This window comes from Saccopteryx leptura, chromosome 6 (assembly GCF_036850995.1).
Source record: "Saccopteryx leptura isolate mSacLep1 chromosome 6, mSacLep1_pri_phased_curated, whole genome shotgun sequence".
NCBI lineage: Eukaryota > Metazoa > Chordata > Mammalia > Chiroptera > Emballonuridae > Saccopteryx > Saccopteryx leptura.
The window spans coordinates 164,288,812-164,314,794 of NC_089508.1; the positions used below are offsets into that span (position 1 = coordinate 164,288,812).

Consider the following 25,983-nt stretch of genomic DNA (forward strand, 5'->3'; position numbering starts at 1 on the left):
GTGGCTGTTGTATTAAATGAAATGTTAGCATAACTTGGCATTCGTGGCTAGCCATGATCACCCCTTATTTCCTCCTCCTCTCCAGCACATCCTCTAACCCTGAAATGCTCTCTACCCTGACCTCTTATCCCCCTCACTCTCCTCCCACCCCATGCCTGGGTCTAAACTATTACCCTCACCCATCTTCACATCCTCTTTCTTTTAGAACCAAAGTTGACTGACTCATTCAAAGAATTATGAGTTCATCCATACAGGGGAACATTCTGTGCCTCTTATGTGGCTGAGTGTTTTTGTACTCTCTAATGCACTCTTGCTTTGAGCAAACATCCTGCTTCTTTGCCCCCCAAATCCTGCTTGGTTCATGTGTTCATGTGGATTAGATAAACCTGGCCTTGCCAGTCAGAGACCCTCAGCCCCCTTGCCATGATTGGTTCAGGGCTGAGTAGCCATGGAAGATGCCCAACAGCCAGTCACAGCCTCTCTTCTCCCTTGCTTCCAATGTAGAAGCTGGAAAGTCAAATACTCTCCCAGCTTCTCTCTCCTGGGGGACGCCAGGTAACCTATTCTGGTCAGTGAGGTGAAAGGATGGCTTCTGAGAAGATATTTACTTTTTGAGCAAAGTGGAAAAGCCCATGCAGCAAGAAAACTTCTTCCAATAGCCATGTGAGCCAGCCATCTTGGAAGTGGTTTCTCCAGCTCTAGTCAGAGCCTTCCGATGGCTGCAGGACTGGTCAGTATCTTAAGCAAAATCTCCTAAGAGACACTGAACCAGAATTGCTCAGTTTAGTTGCTCCTGAATTCCTGACCCACAGAAGCTGTGAGATAAAAAAATATTTGTTTTAAGCTGCTAACTTATATAATATTTGGTTAGGCAGCAGTAGATATCTAATGCACTCAGAAAAATTCTACAAGTGGAGTGGATGATGGGCAGAGGGTTCAACCCTTCTCTCCCTTGTGCCTGAAGATGCATCATCTGACCCACAAGGGACACTCCGCGCCTCACTGTCACTCTCCCATGTTGTGCTGCCCTCCTGTGTTTGTGGAATCTCCTGCCAAGGCTTGCGCTGAGCCTTTCTCTCTCTTGATGTCTTCTACCTTCAAATAATCTGAGGCCATATCTTACCTCCCTTAATGGTAGCTATATCTCACTGGTCTTTGCATCTCCCGTACCACCTGGCTCAGTGCCTTGTAAGTAGAAGCCAAGACCCCCATGTTTCAGATCATTGGTTCTGGAGCCCAAGGGGTTCAGATTCTACGTCAACCACTTATTAGCTAGGGCACTTTCTTCACCTCTCTGTTTCTCAGTTTCCTCAACTGTGGAATAGGGGTAATAGTAGCTACTTCATGAGGCTGTTATGATGATTAAATAAGTTGACACTGGTAAAGTATTTGGTAAAGCAGATGCTTGATATGTGGCAATTGCTCCATATCAGTTATTATATTGAACCATATGACATTGCTAGTTTTTCTGGATCAAATACTTAAATATTGGCAACTTTACATAGTTTAACCTAGTATTTTTTTTCACCAGCGTTACATTCAAAGAAACAGTCCAGCAAACAAAAACAATTAAAATTGTTATTGATGTCTCTGGAGTAATGCTACAGAGGGTCCAAATCAGAAATCAGAGTACTTCTTAAAATCCTTTTTGCCTCCTTCCTCTTACTGCTACTAGGAAATCTTTCTCCACTTTCATTCTAAATTCCTAACTAAAAAAATCTCTTTACCCCAACACCCTGTCCTACATAACCAACCTGAGTTGGTTCCTGCCCTGCCCTTCCTTCAATTTACCTCCATTCTCCTCTTTCTTTTTTTTTAAAATTTATTTATTAAATTTAATGCAGTGACATTGATAAATCAGGGTACATATGTTGAGAGAAAACATCTCTAGATTATTTTGACATTTGATTGTGCTGTATACCCCTCCCCCAAAGTTAAATTGTCTTCTGTCACCTTCTATCTGGTTTTCTTTGTGCCCCTCCCCTCCCCCAACCCCTCTCTCCTTCTTCACCCCATCCCCCCTCCCCCCACCCCCCAACCCTGTTGCCATCACATTCTTGTTCATGTCTCTGAGTCTCATTTTTATGTCCCTTCTATGTATGGATTCATATAGTTCTTAGTTTTTTTTCTGATTTACTTATTTCACTCCGTATAATGTTATCAAGGTCCATCCATGTTATTGTAAATGATCCGATGTCATCATTTCTTATGGCTGAGTAGTATTCCATAGTATATATGTACCAAAGCTTTTTAATTCACTCGTCCTCTGACGGACACTTGGGCTGTTCATTCTCCTCTTTCTTATAGTTTATTTCTCTCAGTCCTTGCCAAGCAATGCCTTGGTTTGGCTTCTCAGTGGTTTCATCCCCTCTCTCATCTCAAAAGCTCAGACATGAAACTGCCCAAACCTAGCTTCTCAGAGAGTAAGAGAGAAGGGAGAAGCCGAGAAGTCTAAGGCAAAATTCCTTTTTCTTTTTCACAAAAAAGCTTTATTGCCTGACTGGTAGTGGTAAAGTGGATAGAGCATCGACCCTGAGCACCGAGATCGCTGGCTTGGGTTTGCCAGTTAGATCTCCAGTCAAGGCATGTATGAGAAGCAATCAATGGAGGCACAGCTAAAGTGGAGGCACAAGTGGATGCCTCTCGCTCTATCTCTCTCCCCACCTCCCTCCTCACCTTCCACTCAAAAAAAAATTTTTTTAATTTTTATTTATTTTAGAGAGAGAGGAAGGAAGAGAGACATCAATTTATTGTCCCACTTACTTATGCATTAACTGGTTGACTTTTGTATGTGCCTTGACCGGAGAGCAAACCTTGGCATATCAGGACGACGCTCTAACCAACTGAGCTACCTGGCCGGGGCTTTCAAAAATTTTTTTTTTTTTATAATTTTTTTTTTTCCCATTTTTCTGAAGCTGGAAACAGGGAGAGACAGTCAGACAGACTCTCGCATGCGCCCGACCGGGATCCACCCGGCACGCCCACCAGGGGCGACGCTCTACCCACCAGGGGGCGATGCTCTGCCCATCCTGGGCGTTGCCATGTTGCGACCAGAGCCACTCTAGCGCCTGAGGCAGAGGCCACAGAGCCATCCCCAGCGCCCGGGCCATCTTTGCTCCAATGGAGCCTTGGCTGCAGGAGGGGAAGAGAGAGTCAGAGAGGAAAGCGCGGCGGAGGGGTGGAGAAGCAAATGGGCGCTTCTCCTGTGTGCCCTGGCCGGGAATCGAACCCGGGTCCTCCGCACGCTAGGCCGACGCTCTACTGCTGAGCCAACCGGCCAGGGCCAAAATTTTTAATTGTGGTAAAAAAATATAACATAAAGCTTACTGTCTTAACCATTTTTTTCAACTTTAAAGCCGTCACTTTGCCGTTTATTAAATGGCCAGAATACAAAAACAACCATGGTAGATACCTTAGTTCATCCCTCTGATAAGCCTGTTGATCTGGTCTTCCCTGTTACCAGCATCCCCACCTTCTACAAAGTGGGTGGTCTTTTTCTTCATTCCACCACGTGGAGAAGATAATTTGAAAGGCCACAAGAAGTTGTTTGCTTCTTTGAAGCGTTTTCCAATGGTATAGATCTCATGAATCAGATCCTCCATGCAGATGATACCCTATTTACCAAGAGATCGAGCAATCAATGCATTATCTGTCAGAGCAATTCGTTTTTTGTTGATTTTGCCATAACCACGCTTGTAGATCAATTCATTTACTGACTTCAAGTTTGGGTACCACCATGCAATATATGGTTCCACGATCCTCAGCATTTAACCGAAGCCTTGTTGAGCTTCACGAAGGTGCCGTTGAAGATCTGGCGCAGGCGCAAGCAGCTGCAGATCCTTGCGGACCTTTGGGCTCACACCGTTCATACCTCTGATCCTGATGACAAATGCCAGTTTGGGTTCTGTAGGTACATAGAAGTTGCCAGCCTTTCTCACCATCCTAGCCATTCGAATCTCAGTTCTGTACATCTGCCTGTACTCCTTGTGCTAGTGCTTAGCTTTTTTATAGATGAGTTTCCTCCTGGCCTTTCACAGCATCTTTTGGGCAAACTTCTTTCTCAGGCACTTGATCTTCAGCTCTGCGAAATTCCTTCGCTTTTTCTTCAGGGTTTCTGGCACAGCAGGAACCTTTTTCTTCTTCTCACTGGCATTGGCATTCTTCTTCTCACTGGTATTGGTATTCTTCTTCTCTCTGACATTAGCATTCTTCTTCTCTTTGACATTAGCATTCTTCTTCTCTTCGGCACCCTCCATGGTTCCAGCCGGAAAAAGAGGTTAACCATTTTTAAGTGCGCAGTTTAGTAGAGTTCAGTACCTTCATATTGTTGTAAAACCAATCTCCAGAACTTTTGCATCTTGAAAAGCTGAAATTCTATTCCCGTTAAACAACCACTCCACCATTTCCTCCTCCCCCCAGCCCTTGGCAACCACTGTTCTGTTTTCTTTCCTATGAATTTGACTACTCTAGATACCTTACATACGTGGAATCATACAGTAGTTATCTTTTTGTGACTGGCTTATTTCATTTAGCATAGTCTTCAAGGTTCATCCACGTTGTAGCATGTGTCAGAACTTCCTTTTAAAGGGTAGAAGACATTCTGTTATATGTATACAGCACATTTTGTTTATTTGTTCATCTGTCCATGGATACTTGGGTTGCTTCCACCTCTTGGCTACTGCAGCAGAATTCCTTTTAGAGGGGGGAAATGAGCACAAAATTAGTAATTGTAGGCTCCTTCACAAGGGAAAGGTAGGGTAATAAACTGCACAACTGTGGTTCAAACATTAAATGGGAAAGCAGGTCAGAGACTCTAGAGAGCCACATAGAGCAGAATAGGACAGATGTGGGGGGCCTATGCAGGGATGGATTCCAGAGCCTTACTATCTGGCTTTGAATCCCAGCTCTACCACTTACTGATTGGGTAACCTCTGGGAAGTCACTTAATTTTTTTGTGCCCAAATGGCTTCATCCATAGAAAAAGGAAAAATAATATCTTCCTTAAACTATGTACATTATTACCAAGAGTAATTACCATAGGAAGGAATACATGATTTAATACAAGTAAGGCACTCAGAGCAGTGCCTGGCACAGAGTAGCCGTTATTAACGGTCGTTGTTTATTAATTAATTTATTTATTTTTTATTTTTTTTCTGAAGTTGGAAACGGGAAGGCAGTCAGACAGACTCCCACATGCGCCCGACCGGGATCCACCTGGCATGCCCACCAGGAGGCGATGCTCTGCCCATCTGGGGTGTTGCTCTGCCGCAATCAGAGCCATTCTAGTGCCTGAGGCAGAGGCCACGGAGCCATCCTCAGCACCCGGGCCAACTTTGCTCCAATGGAGCCTCGGCTGCGGGAGGGGAAGAGAGAGACAGAGAGGAAGGAGAGGGGGAGGGGTGGAGAAGCAGATGGGTGCTTCTCCTGTGTGCCCTGGCCGGGAATCGAACCCGGGACTCCCACACGCCAGGCCAACGCTCTACCACTGAGCCAACCAGCCAGGGCTGGTCATTTTTTTAAAAGATTTTATTTACTGATTTTATAGAAAGAGGAGGGGGCAGGGGGAGCAAGAAGTATCAAATCATACTTGCTTCACTTTAGTTGTTCATTTCTTGTGTGTTATATGTGCCTTGATGAGGCAAGCCCAGGGTTTTGAACCTGTGACCTCAGCATTCCAGGTTGACACTCTATCTACTGCACCACCACAGGTCAGGCATTAGCATTTGTTATTCCTATGCTTTTGAGATGAACCTTAAAAGAGAATTAGGATTTGGTCATTGAAGGGAAGGATGGAGGCATTACAGACAGATGACCAAAGGTATGGAGACACAGATGCTGGGGAAGTAGTGTTAACAGATTTAAGAAATAAAAACACAGGGTACCCAGTTAAATTAAAAGTATTTCTAGCCTGACCAGGCGGTGGCGCAATAGATGGAGAGCATCAGACTGGGACACGGAGGACCCAGGTTTGAGACCCCGAAGTTGCCAGTTTGAGCATGGGCTCATCTGGTTTGAGCAATGCTTGCCAGCTTGAGCCCAAGGTCGCTGGCTCAAGCAAGGGGTCACTTGGTCTGCTGTAGCCCCATAGCCCCCCGGTCAAGGCACATATGAGAAAGCAATCAATGAACAAATAAGGGGCAACAAAGAATTGATGCTTCTCATCTCTTTCCCTTCGTCTGTCTGTCCCTATCTGTCTCTCTGTCTGACTCTCTGTCTCTGCCACACACACAAAAAAAGTATTTCTAACTGCCCATGCATACCTACTATGAGATAAAAGAAAAAACTGCATGAAAAATACTAACTATTTTACTGAAATAAATTATAAGTATGTATCTAAATTACAGACCTCTTTCAATATATTTCCCTGGTGATTTGGCTCTCCTGTTGAGTCTGAAAAACTTGGCTTTTAAAATTCCTCCAAGTTATAGTCTATGTTCATTTACATTTTAACCTGGTTTCTGCAGTGATAACATCCAGCTCGTTTGGTCCTTGGCCATTGAACATTCATTAATGAGAAATTGTGACCAGCATTAGCACTGTGAGCCAGTGCTAATACTATTGAGCATACAGGAAGTACAGTGCTTCTTTTTGCTAGTGGACACTTAAAAAAGTTGCTGATGAAGAAATGCAATGTAGGCCCCAGCCCCGAGTTAGAGTTGTTCCAACACACCAAGGTTGTAGGTCCAAAATTGATGTTTCTCTCCCCCTCTCTCGCCCTCCCTTCTCTCTAAAATCAATTAATAATATTTTTTTAAATGCAATGTAAAATACATAATGTTGACTCTTTGAAGAATAGTTTTGCTAATAAAAGGGATAAACTTTTCATTTATTTTTTAACATATTAAACAAGTTCCTTGAAGCACTGGCATCTTCAATAACACTTCTTGCTTTTCTTTCATTTTGCATAATTCTATTGCTAAATTGATACTGAAAACTGAACAAGAAGTAAGTAGACTTCATCCAGTGCGTTATTTCAAAGTCAGTCAGTATTTGGGAGTCCTTTTCTTCAGAATTGAAGTATAATGGTGGTACTTCAGATTAATGGAGGATTCTTTCAGTGACATTTGTTAAAGAGAGTTAATGGTCTTTGCCCTGGCTGGATGGCTTAGTTGGTTACAGTATTGGCCTGAAGTGCAGAGGTTGCCAGTTAGATCCCCGATCAGGGCTCATACAGGAACAGCTCAATGTTCCTGTCTCTCTCTCTCTCCCCCTTCCTCTCTAACTGAAATTTAAAAGAGAGAGAGAGAGTTAATGGTCTTTGAATGTGAGAGAAATAAAGAATACTGAATGCCAACAAAATCACCAGAATCCTTAAATTACTCAGTTAGAACAGGGTAAATGCTCAAGTAGGAGACCAGTTTCACGACAGTTACTTCAGTCTCAGTAGCAAAGGCATCAGATACTATTGAGCAGCATTATGCAGAATATGGGCAGGACAGGCAACACCTTCCATAGTTATCCATGTTTGTACTCCCATATGTGCCTTGACCAGGCAAGCCCAGGGTTTCGAACCAGCGACCTCAGCATTTCCAGGTTGATGCTTTATCCACTGTGCCACCACAGGTCAGGCTGCTTCAACTTTAAATAAACATTGTTAGTTCTTTTATGCAGACATCCATCAAAAGTTGTATTATCTCCAACTAAGTGGTAAAAAATTTGTCATTCATTTTTTCATATGTACAAAAAACTGCACATATTTAATATGTATAATTTGATCAGTTTGGACATGTGCATACATCTGGGAACCATCATCACAATCAAGGTAGACAAGTCAGTCGCCTCCAAAAACTTACTGTGTCTCTTTGTTTTGATGCATTTCTGCTTATTTCTGCTTATCATTAACAATAAATAACAGCTTCTGCAAAAATTGGCTGCTGTTTCTGAGGTTTTATCTGGAAAGAAGTCTACTTGCAAAAGCCTTAACAGCAAGCATTTTCACAAGAAAAATATTGCACAAAGAGAAGGGTTTTTTTCTGCATTACCTGGATTGTGGCTATGCCTTAAAAATGTAAGGCATTCAGATCTTTGATAATCTGTGTAATGCTATTGGAGCTATTACTTTTATTATTATTATTGAAGTTGATTTTATCCCAGCATTTGAAAATTTGCTTGCAATTTTGGAGCCAGAAAGCACTTCTGGTAGTATTCCATTCAAAGTTATTTAAACTGAAGGACTAACGATGATATATACTGTGGAAGTTCACTACGTTTCTGCTGCAGTTATTTTATCTTCTTAATCTGGATTTCTCTTAATGAAAAGCAAGTGTTAGTTTATCACTTTTCTTAATACTAGTTGAACTCATACATCTCTTATGCTTAACTGTTAACATATGCTGGTTTCTATCTGACTTTCCCCCTTTTTAATGTTAGACGAACAATTGCATACTACAGAAAGCTTCAAATGGAATTTTCCATTAATTAATGTCTGCTGTTCAGAAAGTTCAGCACAAAATTTATGCTTGCTTTTTAGTACTTGGGGTTCAAATATACACACAAAAATTATATAATAGAAACCACTGCAAGAATCAAAGAGATCGAATTTGACCACCTCACAGCTGCAACAGGGCATCTGTCACTCACCAGTCTTAACTCATAACTGTTAAAAGGGCTCCACATTCATGAAATTGAACTTGACATCTGATGCAAAGAAGGTGAACTTCCTGTTTGTCAGAAAGGGAGAGCTGCACTTTTAAGTCAATGTCTCCCACACTTAGAACTGATTTAAGGGGAGGTTTTGAGAAGTCTGGCACAGGCGCTGGTGGGCTTTCAGAAGTACTTAGGGATATGAGGTCATTAAGCTGTGTTTGTGTGTCTCCCTAGCAAGGCTGCCTTTGACTCGCTGACTGCGAGAGTGGTCCTGGAGTGAGGTACTTGCTGATTGGCTGTGGTCTAGGAGCTGATTGGCTGACTGTCGGAAACTAGGGTCTGCTGTGGGCTTGCTCACTTTCAGAAGCATAGTTACTGGGCTGAGAGTATTGCTGATTGGCTGATTTTCAGAAGGAAAAATCGTAAGTCATTTCTTATTACCTAAGGGTGGTTACTGTTCATGACTTGGCCAAAGAACAGTGTTTTCCTTTCTTGAATATGAAAATAAGTACCTTTAGTTCCCAGTTTTCCCTTTAGTACTTCCCTTACCTGCAGGAAGCCGTTAGGAATTGTCCAGGTCTTTCATTTTAGAGATACGCTTTTCAGCGAGTGTTGCCATTTAAGTGATTTAAGTACCAATTACTTATGCATTGTTCTTATGCATTTTTGTAATTTCTTGAAAAAAGCTGAATATAAGCTCTTCAGGGTGTCCTGACAGTCAATACAGAATGCAGGAAAAAATATAGGACATAGCCTGTATATACAGGCACCTCTGTGGGGAAAGTGTAAGTGGAAAGCGGGGAAGCCCACCCCTAACAGAAGAAAATCTGATTCTCATTTCCTTCTAGAAGGGCATTCATTGTAGCCTTGCTTGTACAAGGAAAATGTTGGAAGCCTAAATGTTCATCAGTTGTGAACTGGTTTGATAAAGTTTTTTTTTTTTTTTTTTTTTTTTTTTTTTTTTTACAGAGACAGAGAAAGGGATAGATAGGGACAGACAGGAACGGAGAGAGATGAGAAGCATCAGTTATCAGTTTTTTGTTGCGACACCTTAGTTGTTTATTGATTGCTTTCTCATATGTACCTTGACCGCAGGTCTTTAGCAGACCTAGGACCCCTTGCTCAAGCCAGCGACCTTGGGTCCAAGCTGGTGAGCTTCTTTTTTTTTTTTTTTTTTTTTGCTCAAGCCAGATGAGCCCGTGCTCAAGCTGGCCACCTCGGAGTCTCGAACCTGGGTCCTCCGTGTCCCAGTCCGATGCTCTATCCACTGCGCCACCGCCTGGTCAGGCTGATAAAGTTTTGTGTGCCTATAAAATGGGATACAGTGCATCTGTTAAAAAGGAGGTGAAGTTCTGTGAATTAATATGAAGACTACCATGATAGGTAGGTTTAAAAAAAGCGAGATGCAGAACTCCACATATAATACTATTTGTGCTAAAGTATGCATGGAGTCATGGAAGCAGGAATAAACATGTTTAGATATGCATGAACTCTCCTGGAAGGACAGTCAGGAAACAGTTGTGATGATCTCTCTGGGGAGGAGAACTGAATGGCTGAAGGCAGGGAGCAGGATTCTTCCTTTTCATGGCATGGATAAGGAAACTGAGCCTTAAAGAGGCTTATACTAGGTGACCAACTTTTTTACAATGAAAAGGAGGACAAGGCCCTGGCCGGTTGGCTCAGTGATAGAGCGTCGGCCTGGCGTGCAGAAGTCCCGGGTTCGATTCCCGGCCAGGGCACACAGGAGAAGCGCCCATCTGCTTCTCCACCCCTCCCCCTCTCCTTCCTCTCTGTCTCTCTCTCCCCCTCCCGCAGCCGAGGCTCCATTGGAGCAAGGATGGCCGGGCGCTGGGGATGGCTCCTTGGCCTCTGCCCCAGGCTCTAGAGTGGCTCTGGTCGCGACAGAGCGATGCTCCGGAGGGGCAGAGCATCGCCCCCTGGTGGGCGTGCCAGGTGGATCCCGGTCGGGCGCATGCGGGAGTCAGTCTGACTGTCTCTCCACGTTTCCAGCTTCAGAGAAATTAAAAAAAAAAAAAAAAGGAGGACTGTAAAGCCAGTAGCCATGGCCAGAGCCACCATCACAGCAGCCCGGCCCTTGCAGGTTCGCATTGGATTCGGACAGTCGGCAAAGAAACAGCGGAGCCAAAAACTGGTGGGCCATTTTCTTTAATCTAGCTTGCACCCGGCGGGCAAGTAAAAATACACACTGGGCTCCAAAACCCAGTCACATTCAGTGCTCACAAAGCTACTGACTTATCCGAGTTTCCTAGAATCAAAGGTTTCTAGCTCACCAGACTTATTCACCTCTGTTCCCCATCTCCTTCCTTATCCCAAATACAAACTCTACACAAACTGGCATCTCACTCAGCACTCCACCATCTTGGCTGCTTCTCCTGACCTCCTCCACGTGGCCTCCTCCCGCTGCTGGCTCTACTCTCTCCTCTGCTGAAAATCTCAGGAACCAAGCGCCCAAGCTCCCACTTCGTCCCCATTTTATAGTGTAGCAATCCAAACTCTTAATCCAATATACAAAACAGGGTAGTCTCTAATACAAAGTCACTTCTCTGAGGCATGATTGGATTGTACCGCCCTACAGCAAAAAGGGTAGGAAAGGCTTAATCCCAAAACCAAGCCCCAGGCTACAACAATTCTCAACACACATTAATATCACCTGGGCAATGGCCTCTTTAACAAAGTGAGCATAATACATTTTATCTGCCCAACAAGGACAAAAATAAATTGAAGAAAACAATATCGTAAATAAAAGAAACATTTTATTCATTGCAACAATAATACACTATAATATGATAAATGTGTAATAAAAACATTTGTAATATTTTATATTGTAATTATGCTTACATGCCTATTAATTTTTAATAATAATTGTAAGAAAAAAGTACTCATTTAGATGCAAATACGTCAAATCACACACAATGAATCGACTCTGCATTGATCGAATACGGACATTTACAGATTAGTCTTCCAATATCAAAAAGGAGGACACTTTTCAAGGGAGGTGTTGGGCGGATAAAATGTATTATGCTCACATTGTTAAAGATAACACAAGGAGGCAGTCGCCCAGGTGATATTAATGTGTGTTGGGGTGGGCTAGGGGCAAGCAGAATCCTTGTAGCCTTGGTTTTGGGATTAAGCCTGTCCCACCCTTTTTGGTGTGAGGTGGTACAATCCTATCATGCCTCAGAGAAGTGACTTTGTATTAGAGACTTCCCTGTTATGTATATTGGATTAAGGGTTTGGATTTCTACACTATAAAATGGGGACGGAACGAGAGTTTGCGTTCTTGGTTCCTGAGGTTAGCATGAGAGAGCGGAGAGAGTAGAGCCAGCAGCTAAAGGAGGCCACGTGGAGTAGGCCAGGAAAAGCAGCCAAGATGGCGGAGTGCTGAGTGAGATGCCAGTTTGTGTAGAGTTTGTATCTGGGAGAAGGAAGGAATGGGGAACTGAGGAGAATAAGTCTGGTGAGCTAGAAACCTTTGATTCTAGGAAACTCGGATAAGTCAGTGGCTTTGTGAGCACTGAGTGTGACTGGGTTTTGGAGCCCAGTGTATGTTTTTACTTGCCCGCCGGGTGCAAGGTAGGATTAAAGGCTATGGCCCATCAGTTTTTGGCTCCATGGTTTCTTTACCGACTGTCCGAATCCAATGCGAACCTGCAAGGGCCGGGCTGCTGTGATAGTGGCCCTGGCCCTGATTACTGGCTTTACAGGAGGATAGGACTTACAAAAGAAGGACTGTCCTCCCTAAAGGAGGACAATTGGTCACCTTACTTATATGCACATGCTATCAACAGATTCAAAATTGGGCCAGCCTATATCTTCTCTCCACTACATCCTTTGATTTTTTTATCCTTTTTGAATGCATTACCTATATTAAACAAGTTTAATTATTTTAAAATACAATATTCAAAATCAAAGGTGTTACCTGGGCCGGGACAAGGGGCATGGGTTTGATATGTTTGGGGAGGTGGACAGGATGTTTTCTGAGCTTGGTGACCCTTCTGCCCCAGGGTGGACCTCTGAGGCCGGCTGACCAGCTGTGTGGAATGTTTCCCATATCTCAAATTTACTCCACATCGCAAAGCACACAGAATATCCTGGGGCTGGAAGGGAGAGCCATGTGTAAAGCCAGTAGTCACAGCCACCATCACAGCTGCCTGGCCCGTGCAGGTTCGCATTAGATTCGGACAGACAGTAATGAAACAACGGAGCCTAAGAACTGGTGGGCCATTACCTTTCATCCTAGCTTGCACCTGGCGGGCGAGAAATACACACAGCGGGAAAACACTTCCCTTTCCATTCAGGGCTCCCAAAGCCACTGACTCATCTGAATATTCCTAGAATCAAAGGCCCCACCAGCCTTATTCACCTCTGTTCCCCATCTCCTTCTTTCTGCACAAACTGACTTCTCCTTCAGCACTCCACCATCTTGGCTGCCTCTGCTCTGCAATGCTGATGGCAGGACCTGAGAGAGAGCCCCTGGTCTGCCTTATTTTATAGTGTAGAAATTAAAGCCTTTAAGCCAATATACAAATAAGGAAGTCTCTGATGCAAAGCCACTTATCTCAGGCATAAATGGGATTCCTCATAAGAGTGCACCACTCTACATCATGCAACAGTCAAGAGTGTGGGGAATGTTGGAATCCATGGGAGTCCGAAAGACCAGAGTAACAGGCTTTATTGAAAGGAAGAAAGGAACCCTGCTGGGCACTTCTCCAGGGGGAGAAGAGCGCTGGTTACAGACTAGGGGTGAGTTATATAGTGTTTGGGAGAGCCTGAGGGGATACTGAGGCAAAAGTCCTGGTATGTCTGGAATGCTCCTCCTTGGGGGGCTTCGAGCATGTGGGTGTTGAATCAAAAGTCCTGGTATGTCTGGAGCCCCTCCTTGGGGTGGGTTGTCATCTTTTTGGAATTCCTTTGTCTCAGGGGCGATAGTCCAGTAAGGGTGAGGTCTGACAGATAAGCGGAACATCAAGAGGGCAGTTTGGAATTTACATATCTATCAGGGAAAAGCTTAGTTTTGAGAAGATCTTAGTATTAGAAGGATGTTGAAAAGATCTTACTTAGTATTAAAAGGGTGGAAAAGGCTTAGTTTTAAAACGAAGCCTTAGGCTATAAGGACCTTGCCAGCTTACAGCCTGTCTCCCACACCCAGTACAAACTATAAGCAAGCAAACATATACATCATATTTACAAACTTATTTGACCAACACCATGTCATCCCACATAGCAAATGACTGGGAAACAGAGCTCACAAGAAATGCCCTAAATTGCATAAGCAGCCAATGGAAGAGGAGCTACTCTAAATTATTATTATGCATTGAGCTCACTTCCTAGGAGCTCTGCTGCTGAGGGAAGTAGAAGCCGAGGAGGGTCCTCCAGAGTGTCTTGGAATTTCATCGCTGGAGGTCTCCTCATAAGGGAGTCAGTCCACTTTCAGTGTAATAGCGTCTTTCTTGACAAAAACATCTCTGCAGCACAAAATGTATTTCAGAGAAATAAAATGACGAAAACTTTTCAAAACACAGGAGCTGAGAGCAGTGGAATCCACTATAGCAGATAATCACTGTTATCATAGCAGTGAATACTTACTAAGCATTTATTGTGTTCTAGGGACTATTAAGTGTTTTGAGTACATTGTAATCTCAGTTCTTAGAACAACCCTATGAGATGGGCACAGTTATTCCAGTTTTTCTGATGAGAAAACTAGCATACAGAGGTTTAGAAATTTACCCAAAGTCACGACAGTGGCTGATCTGGTGTTTGAACTCAGGCTGTCTATACTTCTAGCCACTTGATCACATTCCCTCCACAAGAGAGCTTCTCCAGCACAGCCTAAAAACCAATTAAAAGCATTGCATTCATTACATACCTACTGAGTGCCTGGGGCAGGGAGAGGTGTCATGGAAACCATTTGGTGTTTCTTTTTTTTTTTTTTTAATATTTTATTTATTGATTTTTTAGAGAGAGAGGAGTGAGAGAGAGAGAGAGAGAGAGAGAGAGAGAAGGGGGAGGAGCAGGAAGCATCAACTCCCATATGTGCCTTGACCAGGCAAGCCCAAGGTTTTGAACCGGCGACCTCAGTGTTCCAGGTCGCATTTGGTGTTTCTGAGTGCTGGCATAGCTCCTGGAATGTGTTTTTTCAAATGGAGGTGAAATTCACATGACAAAACTAATGATCTTTAGCGAAAAATTCAGTGACATTTGGCACACACACAACGTTATATATATAACACCACTTCTATTTAGTTCCAAAACTTTCACCACTCCATAAGGAAACCCCTACCCAGGAAGCACTTTCTCCACTTCCCCTCCCACCAACCCGATAACCACCAAATCTGTGTTCTGTTTCTCGACTTACCTATTCTGGGTATTTTATGTAAATGGAATCATACAATATGACTCCTGTGCATTGGGCTTTTTTCACTTAGCATAGTATTTTTGAGGGTTATTCACAGTGTAACATGTATCAATACTTTTTTCTTTTTTATGGCTGAATAACATTCCATTGCTTGCATATACCATGATTTATTTGTCCATTCATTCGCTGGGGGACATTTAGTCAGTTTCCACCTTTTGGCTATTGCAAATAGTGCTGCTGTGAACATGCATATACACCTACTTGTTTGAGTACCTTTTTCCAGTTCATTGATGTATTTTTATCTAGGAGTGGAATTACTGGGTCATATGGTAATTTTGCATTTAACTTTTGAGGACGTGCCAGATTGGAATGTTGTTGGGCAGATAAAATGTATTATGCTCACTTTGTTAAAGATAACACGAGGAGGCCGTTGCCCAGGTGATAATAATGTGTGTTGGGGGGCAGGCAGGATCATTGTAGCCTGGGGCTTGGTTTTGGGATTAAGCCTTTCCCACCCTTTTTGATGTGGGGTGGTACAATCCAATCATGCCTCAGAGAAGTGACTTTGTATTAGAGACTTCCCTATTTTCTATATTGGATTAAGAGTTTGGATTTCTACACTATAAAATGGGGACAGAGCGGGAGCTTGCTCTCTTGGTTCCTGGGATGATTAGCATGAGAGAGCAGAGGGAGCAGAGCAGAGAGCTTGTGCAGTTTGTATCTGGGATAAGGAAGGAGATGGGGAACTGAGGAGAATAAGGCTGGTGAGCTAGAAACCTTTGATCCTAGGAAACTCGGATAAATCAGTGGCTTTGTGAGCACTGAATGTGAGTGGGTTTTGGAGCCCAGTGTGTGTTTTTACTTGCCCACCGGGTGCAAGCTAGAATTAAAGAAAATGGCCTATCAGTTCTTGGCTCCATTGTTTCTTTACCGACTGTCCGAATCCAATGCGAACCTGCATGGGCCAGGAGGCTGCTGTGATAGTGGCCATGGCTTCTGGCTTTACAAATGTGATTTTTTTTTTTGTATTTTTCTGAAGTGAGAAGTGGGGTGGCAGAGAGACAGACTCCCACATGCACCTGACTGGGATCCACCCGGCATGCCCACCACAGGGAGATGCTCTGCCCATCTGGGGTGTTGCTCCATTGCAACAGAAGCCATTTTAGTACCTGAGGTGGAGGCCATGGAGCCATCCTCAGCGCCCAGGCCAACTTTGCTCCAATGAAGCCTTGGCTGTGGGAGGGGAAGAGAGAGACAGAGAGAAAAGAGAGGAGGGGAAAGGTGGAGAGCAAATGAGAGCCTCTCCTATGTGCCCTGGCCGGGAATCAAACCCAGGACTTTACACACTAGGCTGGTGCTCTACCACTGAGCTAGCCAGCCAGGGCTGGAATGTGATATTTTGACATTAGAATCTTTCCTTGATACCTTGACTTTCTCCTATCCAAGAAAAAGAGAGCTCCTTTCTAAGGCTCACGAAAGAAACACAGTTTGCTATAGTGGAGAGAAGACATAGACCTCTTTAAGGCTCAGTTTTTTATCTGTAAGAATGGAGATGATTGTACCATTCATTTGTTCATTCAGTGAATCTGTTGAGGGCTTATTGTGGGCCAGGCATTGGGGATAGGGTGAGCCATCATGGAGTTTACAGAATGATGGATTGAGGGAGGAAGGGAGGACCAAGGAGCAAATTACTTTGCAAAGGGAAGAATCCTTTTTGTCTTGAGAATCATCACTCTCCCCCCCTTTTTTAACTTGCACACAAGAGAGACAGTAAAAGATGAGAGATGAGAAGCATCAACTCATAGTTGCAATACTTTAGTTGTTCATTGATTGCTTCTCATATGTGCCTTGACCAGGGGACTCTAGCCAAACCAGTGACCCCTTGCTCAAACCAGCAACCTTTGGGCTCAAGCCAGTGACCAGAGGTTCATGTCAATGACCCCACACTCAAGCTGGCGACCTTTGGGATTAGAACCTGGGACCTCAGTGTCCCAGGTTGATGCTCTATCCACTGTGCCACCACCAGTCAGTAGTTAGTGAGTACATTCTGGTGGGCCTATATCTTGTTCCTCTCTGTCCCCAGCAGCCAATATAGGGTCTACAGAAAGGTATGTCATTTAGAGTTCTGGTGTGACAAGCAAAAGAAATTGAGTGGCTTGGTTTAACAAAGATTACTGGAAAAAGATTGGCTAGCTCCCAGGATTGAAAGAATAGCTAACTGCCCTAGCTGGTGGTTTAGTGGATAGAGCATTGGCCTGGCATATGTATGGTCCTGGTTTTGATATCTAATCAAGGCACACAGGAGAAGCAACCATCTGCTTCTCCTCCCTCTTTCTCCCCCTTACTTCTTCCCCTCCCTCAGCCAGTGACTCGATTGGTTTGAACGTGGCCCTGGGTGCTGAAGATAGCTTTGTTGGAGCACATTGGCCTCAGGTACTAAAAATAGCTCGGTACTCAAGCATTGACCTCTGATGGGGTTGCTGGGTGGATCCTGGTCAGGGCGCATGTGGGAGTCTGCCTCACAATCTCCCCTCCTCTCACCTTAAAAAAAAGAAAGAGAGGGCCCTGGCCAGTTGGCTCAGTGGTAGAGCGTCGGCCTGGCGTGCAGAAGTCCCGGGTTTGATTCCCGGCCAGGGCACACAGGAGAAGTGCCCATCTGCTTCTCCACCCCTCCCCCTCTCCTTCCTCTCTGTCTCTCTCTTCCCCTCCCACAGCCGAGGCTCCACTGGAGCAAAGATGGCCCGGGCGCTGGGGATGGCTCCTTGGCCTCTGCCCCAGGCGCTAGAGTGGCTCTGGTCGCAACAGAGCGACACCCCAGAGGGGCAGAGCATCGCCCCCTGGTGGGCAGAGCGTCGCCCCTGGTGGGTGTGCCGGGTGGATCCCGGTCGGGTGCATGCAGGAGTCTGTATGACTGTCTCTCCCCATTTCTGGCTTCAGAAAAATACAAAAAAAAATCAGGGAAGAAGCCAAGCAGTGACAGGCATCTCCTCACTTTCGTTCTGCCTCCCCTTGGGCTCTGCCTTCAGTGACCTTGCTCTGACCTTTGTCTCCTCCCTGAGAGCTCCCTAATTGCACGGGCTTGGGCATGTGTGGCAGGTTGTTGCCTATAATTGCAGGTTGGGCTTTGTACAACTTCGGGGTGGGGGTGGGGATGGTTCCTCTATGTTGCAGTCTGCAGAGGTTGGAATTCTCATTATGACAATTTTCTAGCAAATAACAGTCAAGTTTGTTGAGGAAGGGTGTCTGTACAAAGTCACAACTGCGGCTAAAAGAGCCAAACCCAGTCTGAGGCTGAAAATGAAAGCTTGCACTACAAAGGAGAAATGCCGTCATGGAGGAGAGAAGATAAAGTCAGCTGCAAAGCCAACAGAAACATATGAGCAACTATGTAAATGACTTTCTCCCAAAGTCATGCAGCAGCTATATCATGAGGACCCCTCGTTGGGTGACCACTGCCTTCTGGCCCATGACAAAAGCAAAGGCCTACTCTGCTGTTCTCATCTGTCACTGGGGATCACTCACTGCTCAGCTGTCTTCGCCTCATGGCAGCGCTCAGTTCCTAGTTATATCTCTGCCTTTCTCAATCCTGAGTCCAAAAGAGCAATTGGACCAGACGTGGTTCCTGCTTTACACTCAGAACCCTGGACCCGGAACCCAAAATTTACAGAAGAGCTGCCCTCCTTCCCCAGGTCCTCTGGAATATCCTTCCTTCTGTCAGACTGCAGGCTTGGTCCTGGTGGCCTCTGGCTAATGAGGCTGTAATGGGACTGTCAGGGGCTGGATTAGGAGTCTGTGATTGGCAGCCCTGCCAGGGTCATGGGATAGAGGAGTGAAGTTCCCCAAAGGAAATAGACTGCTGTCATCAGGAAGAGGTGAAAGTATTGGGCATTCAGACCCAAGAGATGGCCCTTGGAGTGGTGCTCAATTAATGCTAATTATTATTAATGAGGCCATATTTTTAGAGACACTCCAGCAAATATATTATAAAATTATAGATAATAATAATGCCTAGTAATGATTGAATTCTGGCCATGAGCCAGGCACTGTTTGTCTGTGACCTTATTTAATTCTTAAAGCGAGCTCATACCTGTTTTATAAATCTTTGCAGTTTTTAGGACATACTCTCTGTGCAGGGAGAGGCACCCAGCATGATGAATGCTGGAGGCAGGTTGCTCCCAGCTCTGGGTACCACCTCAGCAACTACGCTGGCCAGGAGCTACCTGCCCCCGCCCCCCCCCCATCCTTCTAGGTCTTTGAGTAGATGTGTAAAGTCAGAAGTGGCTGCTGATCCAACTCACCCTATTTCAGGACAGGGAACTCACACTCTACTCTGGCAGTAACCTTGATAATAGCAACCATTAAAAACACTCATTAGCACCTGACCAGGCAGTGACTTAGTGATTAGAGCGTCAGACTGGGACACAGAGGGCCCAGGTTCGAGGTCCCGAGGTTGCTGGCTTGAGCGTGGGATCATAGACATGACCCCATGATCTCTGGCTTGAGCCCAAAGGTTGCTGGCTTGAGCCCAAGGTCACTGGCTTGAGCAAGGGGTCATTCGCTCTGCTATAGTGCCCCCCCTATCAAGGCACATATGAGAAAGTAATCAGTGAACAACTAAGGTGCCGCAACAAAGAACTGATGCTTCTCATCTCTCTCCCTTCTTGTCTGTCCCTATCTGTCCCTCTCTGTCTGTCTCTATCACACACACACGTACAACACCCCACTAATTAGCTGTCTCACTACATGCAGGACTGTGCTGTTTTGCACGTATCATCTTATGGCATCCACAGAGCAGCCCTGTGAGAGACATGCTTCCTTACTTGACAAATGAAGAAACTGAGGCCCAGGCCACATCGTTGATGAATGACAGAGCCAGAACTTGAACTTGAGGCTGTCTAGAGCTCAAGTGCTAAACCACAAGGCTGCCCTGCTTGACTGACCTGCAACCATCTGTAAATATGGCCTCTGATTTTATTTTTATTACTTGTTTATTTATGTACTTGTAATATGTAAATATATTTTTAATAATTTAAGGAGGAAAGCACTCAGCACAGGGCCTGGTTCATGAGACTATGAGTCATTATTATTACGGTTACAAATGGGAGTGTTCTTGGAAAGTATGTAAATCAAATCCTATTCTCTCTGTAACTTTAGCTTCCAATTCTGATTCTCATTTTATCTTCATCGCTCAGTGATGTTCAGTTTGCCAAGGGCTCTAAAATGCTCTCCATCTCTCCCATGAATGCCATCTGCCAAACTTCTCCCACATGCTACTAATGTAGCAAACAAACACATAAAGGCAAGCACCTAAAAAAATAAAAGCATCTCTGAACAAATTCCTCTGGGAAGGGATGCGTTCTGTTGTCATGGTGTGAATAAGTCACCCTCCCCCAACTTTTCTGTTCATAATCTCAAGACTTTGGGGACAAATCTGGGGAAAGAAAGGAGAACGAAGAAGACTGATGACTGTCCCACAGACTGGGGAAAGCCCAGGGGAGTCTGCCGCTGAGATTAGCCTGTTTGAGGGGCTCAGAGTATGGGCTCCAGCCACTGGCATCACTGGCCTAGTGGGTATGTGGGTCAAAATGCAGGTTCCTGGCCCCAACCCCAGTCCCACTGAGGCCACATCTCTGGAGATGGTGCCCAGGAACCTGCATTCAGCATGTTTTCTGGTGAAGGACTTTAGTCTTATTCTGATATGGGAAGGAACCTGGGGCAGGGCTGGAGCCACTGTTAGGGGAGGAAGTCTGTTTAAAAAGTGCCTGTAGGTGGCTGCCTTTTAGGGGGTTCCTAAGTTTGTTTTCCATGTCTTCCCCACACAGCTTTTCATGGCGCATGTACTCGCCTTATTAACACCATGCTACTTATTACACTGTTGTGCTAAGAAGCCACCCCTGGAGAGTGTGGTGGGAGCGCAGTCACTGTTCCTGCTTCTCCCCACCCCAGACCCCTTCTGCTCTCAGAGCGCTGCTTGCACAGGACCTACTGTCTTTCCGGCCTCCCACTCTCTTTATCTCTTCTGGTCTTGGCTGCTGCTGCTCCACTGTGGGAGAGGCAAGGAGGGTGCCCCTAAAATGTGCAAAGACCCAATCCCCTTGTGAAGTTCAGTGATGAAATTCATATGAATCACTTCATATTTGGTGTTGAGGCACTATGATTTTGTACCTAATTTAGCCTGGACTAGATTGAGAGAATTACAGCCTGTTTGTCCTCTTGGTTGACCTTTCCCTCTCTCCTTTCTGTGTTTGTTTATTTCTTGTCTCTAGCTACTGTGGCAGGTTTCATTTATCAGTCTGGTCGGCATTGGTGATGGGGCGGAGGAGGCAGGGCGTGAGTCGGTACCTGGCGGGGAATTAAGACCAGGATCTCAGGGCATTGTAGGAAGAGAGGAATCAATGCATGTAAAACACTTTGTTACAAGTCAACAATAAAAACCACTCAAACTCAAAAACTAACAAAGGTCTTAGATACACATTTTTCCAAGAAAGATATATTGGGATAATACTGAAACATCAGTTTATGTACCCTGCCCCCTCTTGGGAACGCTGGCCTATATTATGGTGCTCAAAGTAAATTTATGGAGTTGGATTCTCAAGCTTGAGTGAAACAAGGGTCAATGTGGCTGTGAGGACCTTCTTGGCAGTGAGTTGGGCTCTTACCTACCTCTCTTCTGCATGAGTCTCAGAGCATTCTCTGCACTGGGTACAAACGCAGTTAGAAGGCACTGTGTTGAAACTTTTAGAATCACTTCTCACTCCTATTAGCACTTGTGTATTTTCTCCAAGTTTCTGTTCTTCCTTCTTTTAGTGGATCTGGTTGAACCCTGCTCCGCCACACCCAGGGGCAAGACTCTGGAGTGCAGGCAAATGAGCTAACTTGAGGGGTGACCTTGGGACTTTGAATAGTGTCCTCTGCTCCAGAGAGGGCTGGCTGGTCAGCTGAACTGAGAAGCCACAGACTGCTTTTCTTTGCTTGATATGTCTCCTAACTCTCTTTTTAAAAAGGTTTATTTAAAAAAAATTTTTACTGTCTTTTAATGAGGTATAACTTTTTAAAAAAATATTTTTTATTGATTTTACAGATGAGGTGGGGGTGGAGTGAGAATATCAAGTCATAGTTGCTCACTTTAAACTTTTTTTTTCTAAGTAAGTTTATTTATTTATTTTCTTTACAGGGACACACAGAGAGAGAGAGGGATAGTTAGGGACAGACAGACAGGAACGAAGAGAGATGAGAAGCATCAATCATCAGTTTTTCGTTGCGACACCTTAGTTGTTCGTTGATTGCTTTCTCATATGTGCCTTGACCACGGGCCTTCAGCAGACTGAGCAACCCCTTGCTTGAGCCAGCGATCTTGGGTCTAAGCTGATGAGCTTTGCTCAAACCAGATGAGCCCGCGCTCAAATTGGCAACCTCGGGGTCTCGAAACTGGGTCCTCGGCATCCCAGTCCAACGCTCTATCCACTGTGCCACCGCCTGGTCAGGCCAGTTGCTTCACTTTAATTGTTCATTGATTGCTCGTCCTATGTGCCTTCACCAGGCAAGCTGGGGGTTTCAAACAGTCAGCCTCAGCATTCCATGTCTATGGTTTATCCATTGCTCCACCACAGGCCAGGCGAGATATAACTTTTATATCTTAAACATGCAGTTTGATGAATTTTTACATGAGTATGCAGCCATGAAGCCACCGCTCAGATCAGGATACAGTCCTGTGCTGCTCAGTACAGTAGCTTCCAGCCTCCTTGGGGCAATTGCATGGTGCAATTGGGGTAAAATACACACTTGACAACTCAGTACAAAAATAAAAGGAAACATGTCACTTAAATAATGATTAAATATCTATATATTTGGGGTATATTGCAGTCAATGAAAACATATCAAAATTCATTTCACCAGTTTATTTCTAGCTGATTAGATGGCTACTAGGAAATTTTAAATTATATGTACAGCTCTTACTATATTTCTTTCAGACAATGCTGGTATAGAACCTGAAGCCTCTGCGTAATGTTAAATCTATGAAATCCACCCATGTTCTAGCACATTGTAGTCATTTGTTATTTTCACTGTTCTGTGGTATTCTGTGGTCACAATGTGTTTTACCCGTTCTGTCAATGATGAACACTGGTGTTTTTCCAGTGTTGGACTCTTGCTTTTGTACATGTACCTTGGTATGTGTACATAAACACTCATTTCTATTGGTATATGCCCAGGAAAAGAGCTGGGTATATACCATTACCCTCGGTCATGGGGTAGAGTATGTTTTGCTTTGGTAATGCTGCCCAACCAATTTTCCAAAGTGATTGTAACAATTTACACTCCCATCTGCCATGGATGAGGGTCCCAGCCAGTTGCTCCATATTCTTCTTATTTCTTTTAGAGTTGGGGAGAGGCAGGGAGAGAAAGACGGAACATCGAGGTGTTCCTGTTTGTGCCCTGACTGGGGAATTGAACCAGCAACCTCTGCACTCTGGAATAACGCTCCAACTAACTGAGCTATCTAGCCAGGGCTTAATTTTCTTTCTTTCTTTCTTTCTTTCTTTCTTTCTTTCTTTTCTTTCTTTCTTTCTTTCTTTCTTTCTTTCTTTCTTTCTTTCTTTCTTTCTTTCTTTCTTTCTTTCTTTCTTTCCTTCCTTCCTTCCTTCCTTCCTTCCTTCCTTCCTTCCTTCCTTCCTTTTTCTTTCTTTCTCTCTCTCTCTCTCTCTCTCTCTCTCTCTCTCGTTCCCCCTCCCTCCCTCCCTCCCTCCCTCCCTCCCTTCCTTCCTTTCTCCCTTCCTTCCCTCCCTTTCCTTTTTATTTCCTTCCTTTCTTTCCTTCCTTCCTTCCTTATTTCTTTCTCTTTTTCTCTTTCTCTTTCCTTCCTTCCTTCCTTCCTTCCTTCCTTCCTTCCTTCCTTCCTTCCTTCCTTCCTTCCTTCCTTTCTTCCTCCCTTCCTCCCTCCCTCCCTCCCTCCCTCCCTCCCTCCCTCCCTCCCTTCCTTCTTTTCGTCTTTTTTCCTTCTTTCTTTTTCCTTCCTTCCTTCTTTTTTTAGAGACAGAGAGAGAAAGGGAAGGGAAGCATTAATTTGTTGTTCCACTCAGTAATTCATTTATTAGTTGCTTCCCGTGTGTGCCCTATCCAGGGATTATAACCACAACCTTGTTATTTGGGGATGATGCTCTGAACTGACGGAGCTAACCAGCCAGGGCCTAGTTGTTTCATATTCTCACCAACGCTTATATTGTAGTCCTTTTGATTTCAGCCATCTAGTGGGGAGGCAGTCAAATTTTGAATTGAAAATAATTCCTACTGCCTGACCAGGCGGTGGCACAGTGGATAGAGCATTGGAGTGGGACACAGAGGACCCAGATTCGAAATCCCAAGGTCACTAGCTTGAGCGCGGGCTCATCTGGTTTGAGCACAGCTCACCAGCTTGAGCCCAAGGTCGCTGGCTTGAGCAAGGGGTCACACAGTCTGCTGTAGTCCCCCGGTCAAGGCACATATGAGAAAGCAATCAATGAACAACTAAGGCGCTGCAACAAAAAATTGATGCTTCTCATTTCTCTCCTTTCTTGTCTGTCTGTCCCTATCTGTCCTTCTCTCTATCTCTCTCTCTGTCTCTGTCACAAAAAGTAAAAACAGAAAATAATTTCTACCATTTTTTCTCTTTAAGGTAATTGATATCCACTTAGCTAATGTGTAGAACATATACATAGACAATAAAGACAGTAAAAATACCCATCATCTCAAGTCAAGTGCTGTTAACATTTGATATGTATATCCCACTGTATCTTTATTAGTGTGTATACTAATGGTATCATACTACAGTCATTTTTAAAGATAATGTTCTGGTCCTGACTGGTGACTTAGTGGATAGAGTGTTGGCCTGGCATATGAACATCCTGGGTTTGATTCCAGGTCAGGGCACACAGGAGAAATGACCATCTGCTTCTCCCCTCCTCCCTCTCCCCTTTCTCTTTCTCTTCTGTCAGTGGCTCGATTGGTTCTAGCATGGCCCTGGGCACTAAAGATGGCTTTGTTGGAGCACATCAGCCTCAGGTGCTAAAAATAACTTGGTACTTGAGTGTCAGCCCCAGGCAGGGTTGCTAGGTGGATCCTGCTCAGGGTGCATGAGGGAGTCTGCCTTGCTGTGTCTCTCCTCACCTAAAAAAAAAATTACCATGACTATTTCTATATATCTATGAGTATTCATCTTCAGCATAGTTTTTCAAAGTACGTAATATTCCATTTTATGGATGGGCCATCATTTAATCAATCCCCTTAATCTTGGACATTCACTAGAAGTTACTAAGTCTAGTTGACACTCAAGGGAAGGGAAATTGGATTCCACCCTTTAAAGGGAAGTGTCATGAATTTATGCACATATTTTAAAACAACAACCAGGTATACATTTCCCATTCTGCACTGCTATAAAACATTACTGGAATGAAGAGAATTACTAGTCAGTTAGTTATTGTGATAACTGATAACCATTTGAAAAAAAAAAAACAGCAGAAACTTAGATCTCTACCTTACATTGTACACCAACATACATTCCAAATAGTTTATCATTTACGTGTACAGAAGTATTCAAAGAAAATTCAGATGAAAATTTAAGTAGGATTGCCTGACCTGTGGTGGTGCAGTGGATAAAGCATCGACCTGGAATGCTGAGGTCGCTGGTTCAAAACCCTGGGCTTGCCCAGGTCAAGGCACATATGGGAGTTGATGCTTCCTGCTCCTCCCTCCCCCTTCTCTCTCTCTCTCACTCTCTCTCACTCACTCCCTCTCCTCTCTAAAAATTAATAAAGAGAAATTTTAAGTAGGATGGATGTGGGGGTAATTCTACTTTTTTTTTTCAGTTTTCAAGTAATTTTATTCAAAATTTTGAGTTTGTTTTCTGAATCAATAGATACTATACAAAACAATGTAAAAATGGCTACTATTTTTTCTCCTCTACTTCCCCTCCAGTTGGGGACAATCCCCTGGTCCACCTAACTAGGGTTCTTCCTCTAGATTTGGTCAAGTAAATGTGGTTGAGTGAC

At 44.3% G+C, this 25,983-nt stretch overlaps 1 protein-coding gene and 1 pseudogene across 2 annotated transcripts in view; one reads left to right on the forward strand and one right to left on the reverse strand.

Moving 5' to 3' along the window:
* Positions 1 to 3,339: 3,339 nt before the first annotated feature.
* Positions 3,340 to 8,756, reverse strand: LOC136375853 (large ribosomal subunit protein uL30 pseudogene; annotated as a pseudogene).
* Positions 8,757 to 8,942: 186 nt separating this feature from the next.
* Positions 8,943 to 25,983, forward strand: part of NDFIP1 (Nedd4 family interacting protein 1) — a 125,497-nt gene continuing 108,456 nt past the window's right edge. The window contains exon 1 of one of the 2 annotated variants that reach the window (XM_066342598.1): positions 8,943 to 9,008. The gene's annotated coding sequence lies outside the window, so the exon portion shown is untranslated. Of the gene's footprint in view, positions 9,009 to 19,883; positions 19,915 to 25,983 lie in introns of those variants that run through there. The other variant, XM_066342599.1, reaches the window with a different exon arrangement.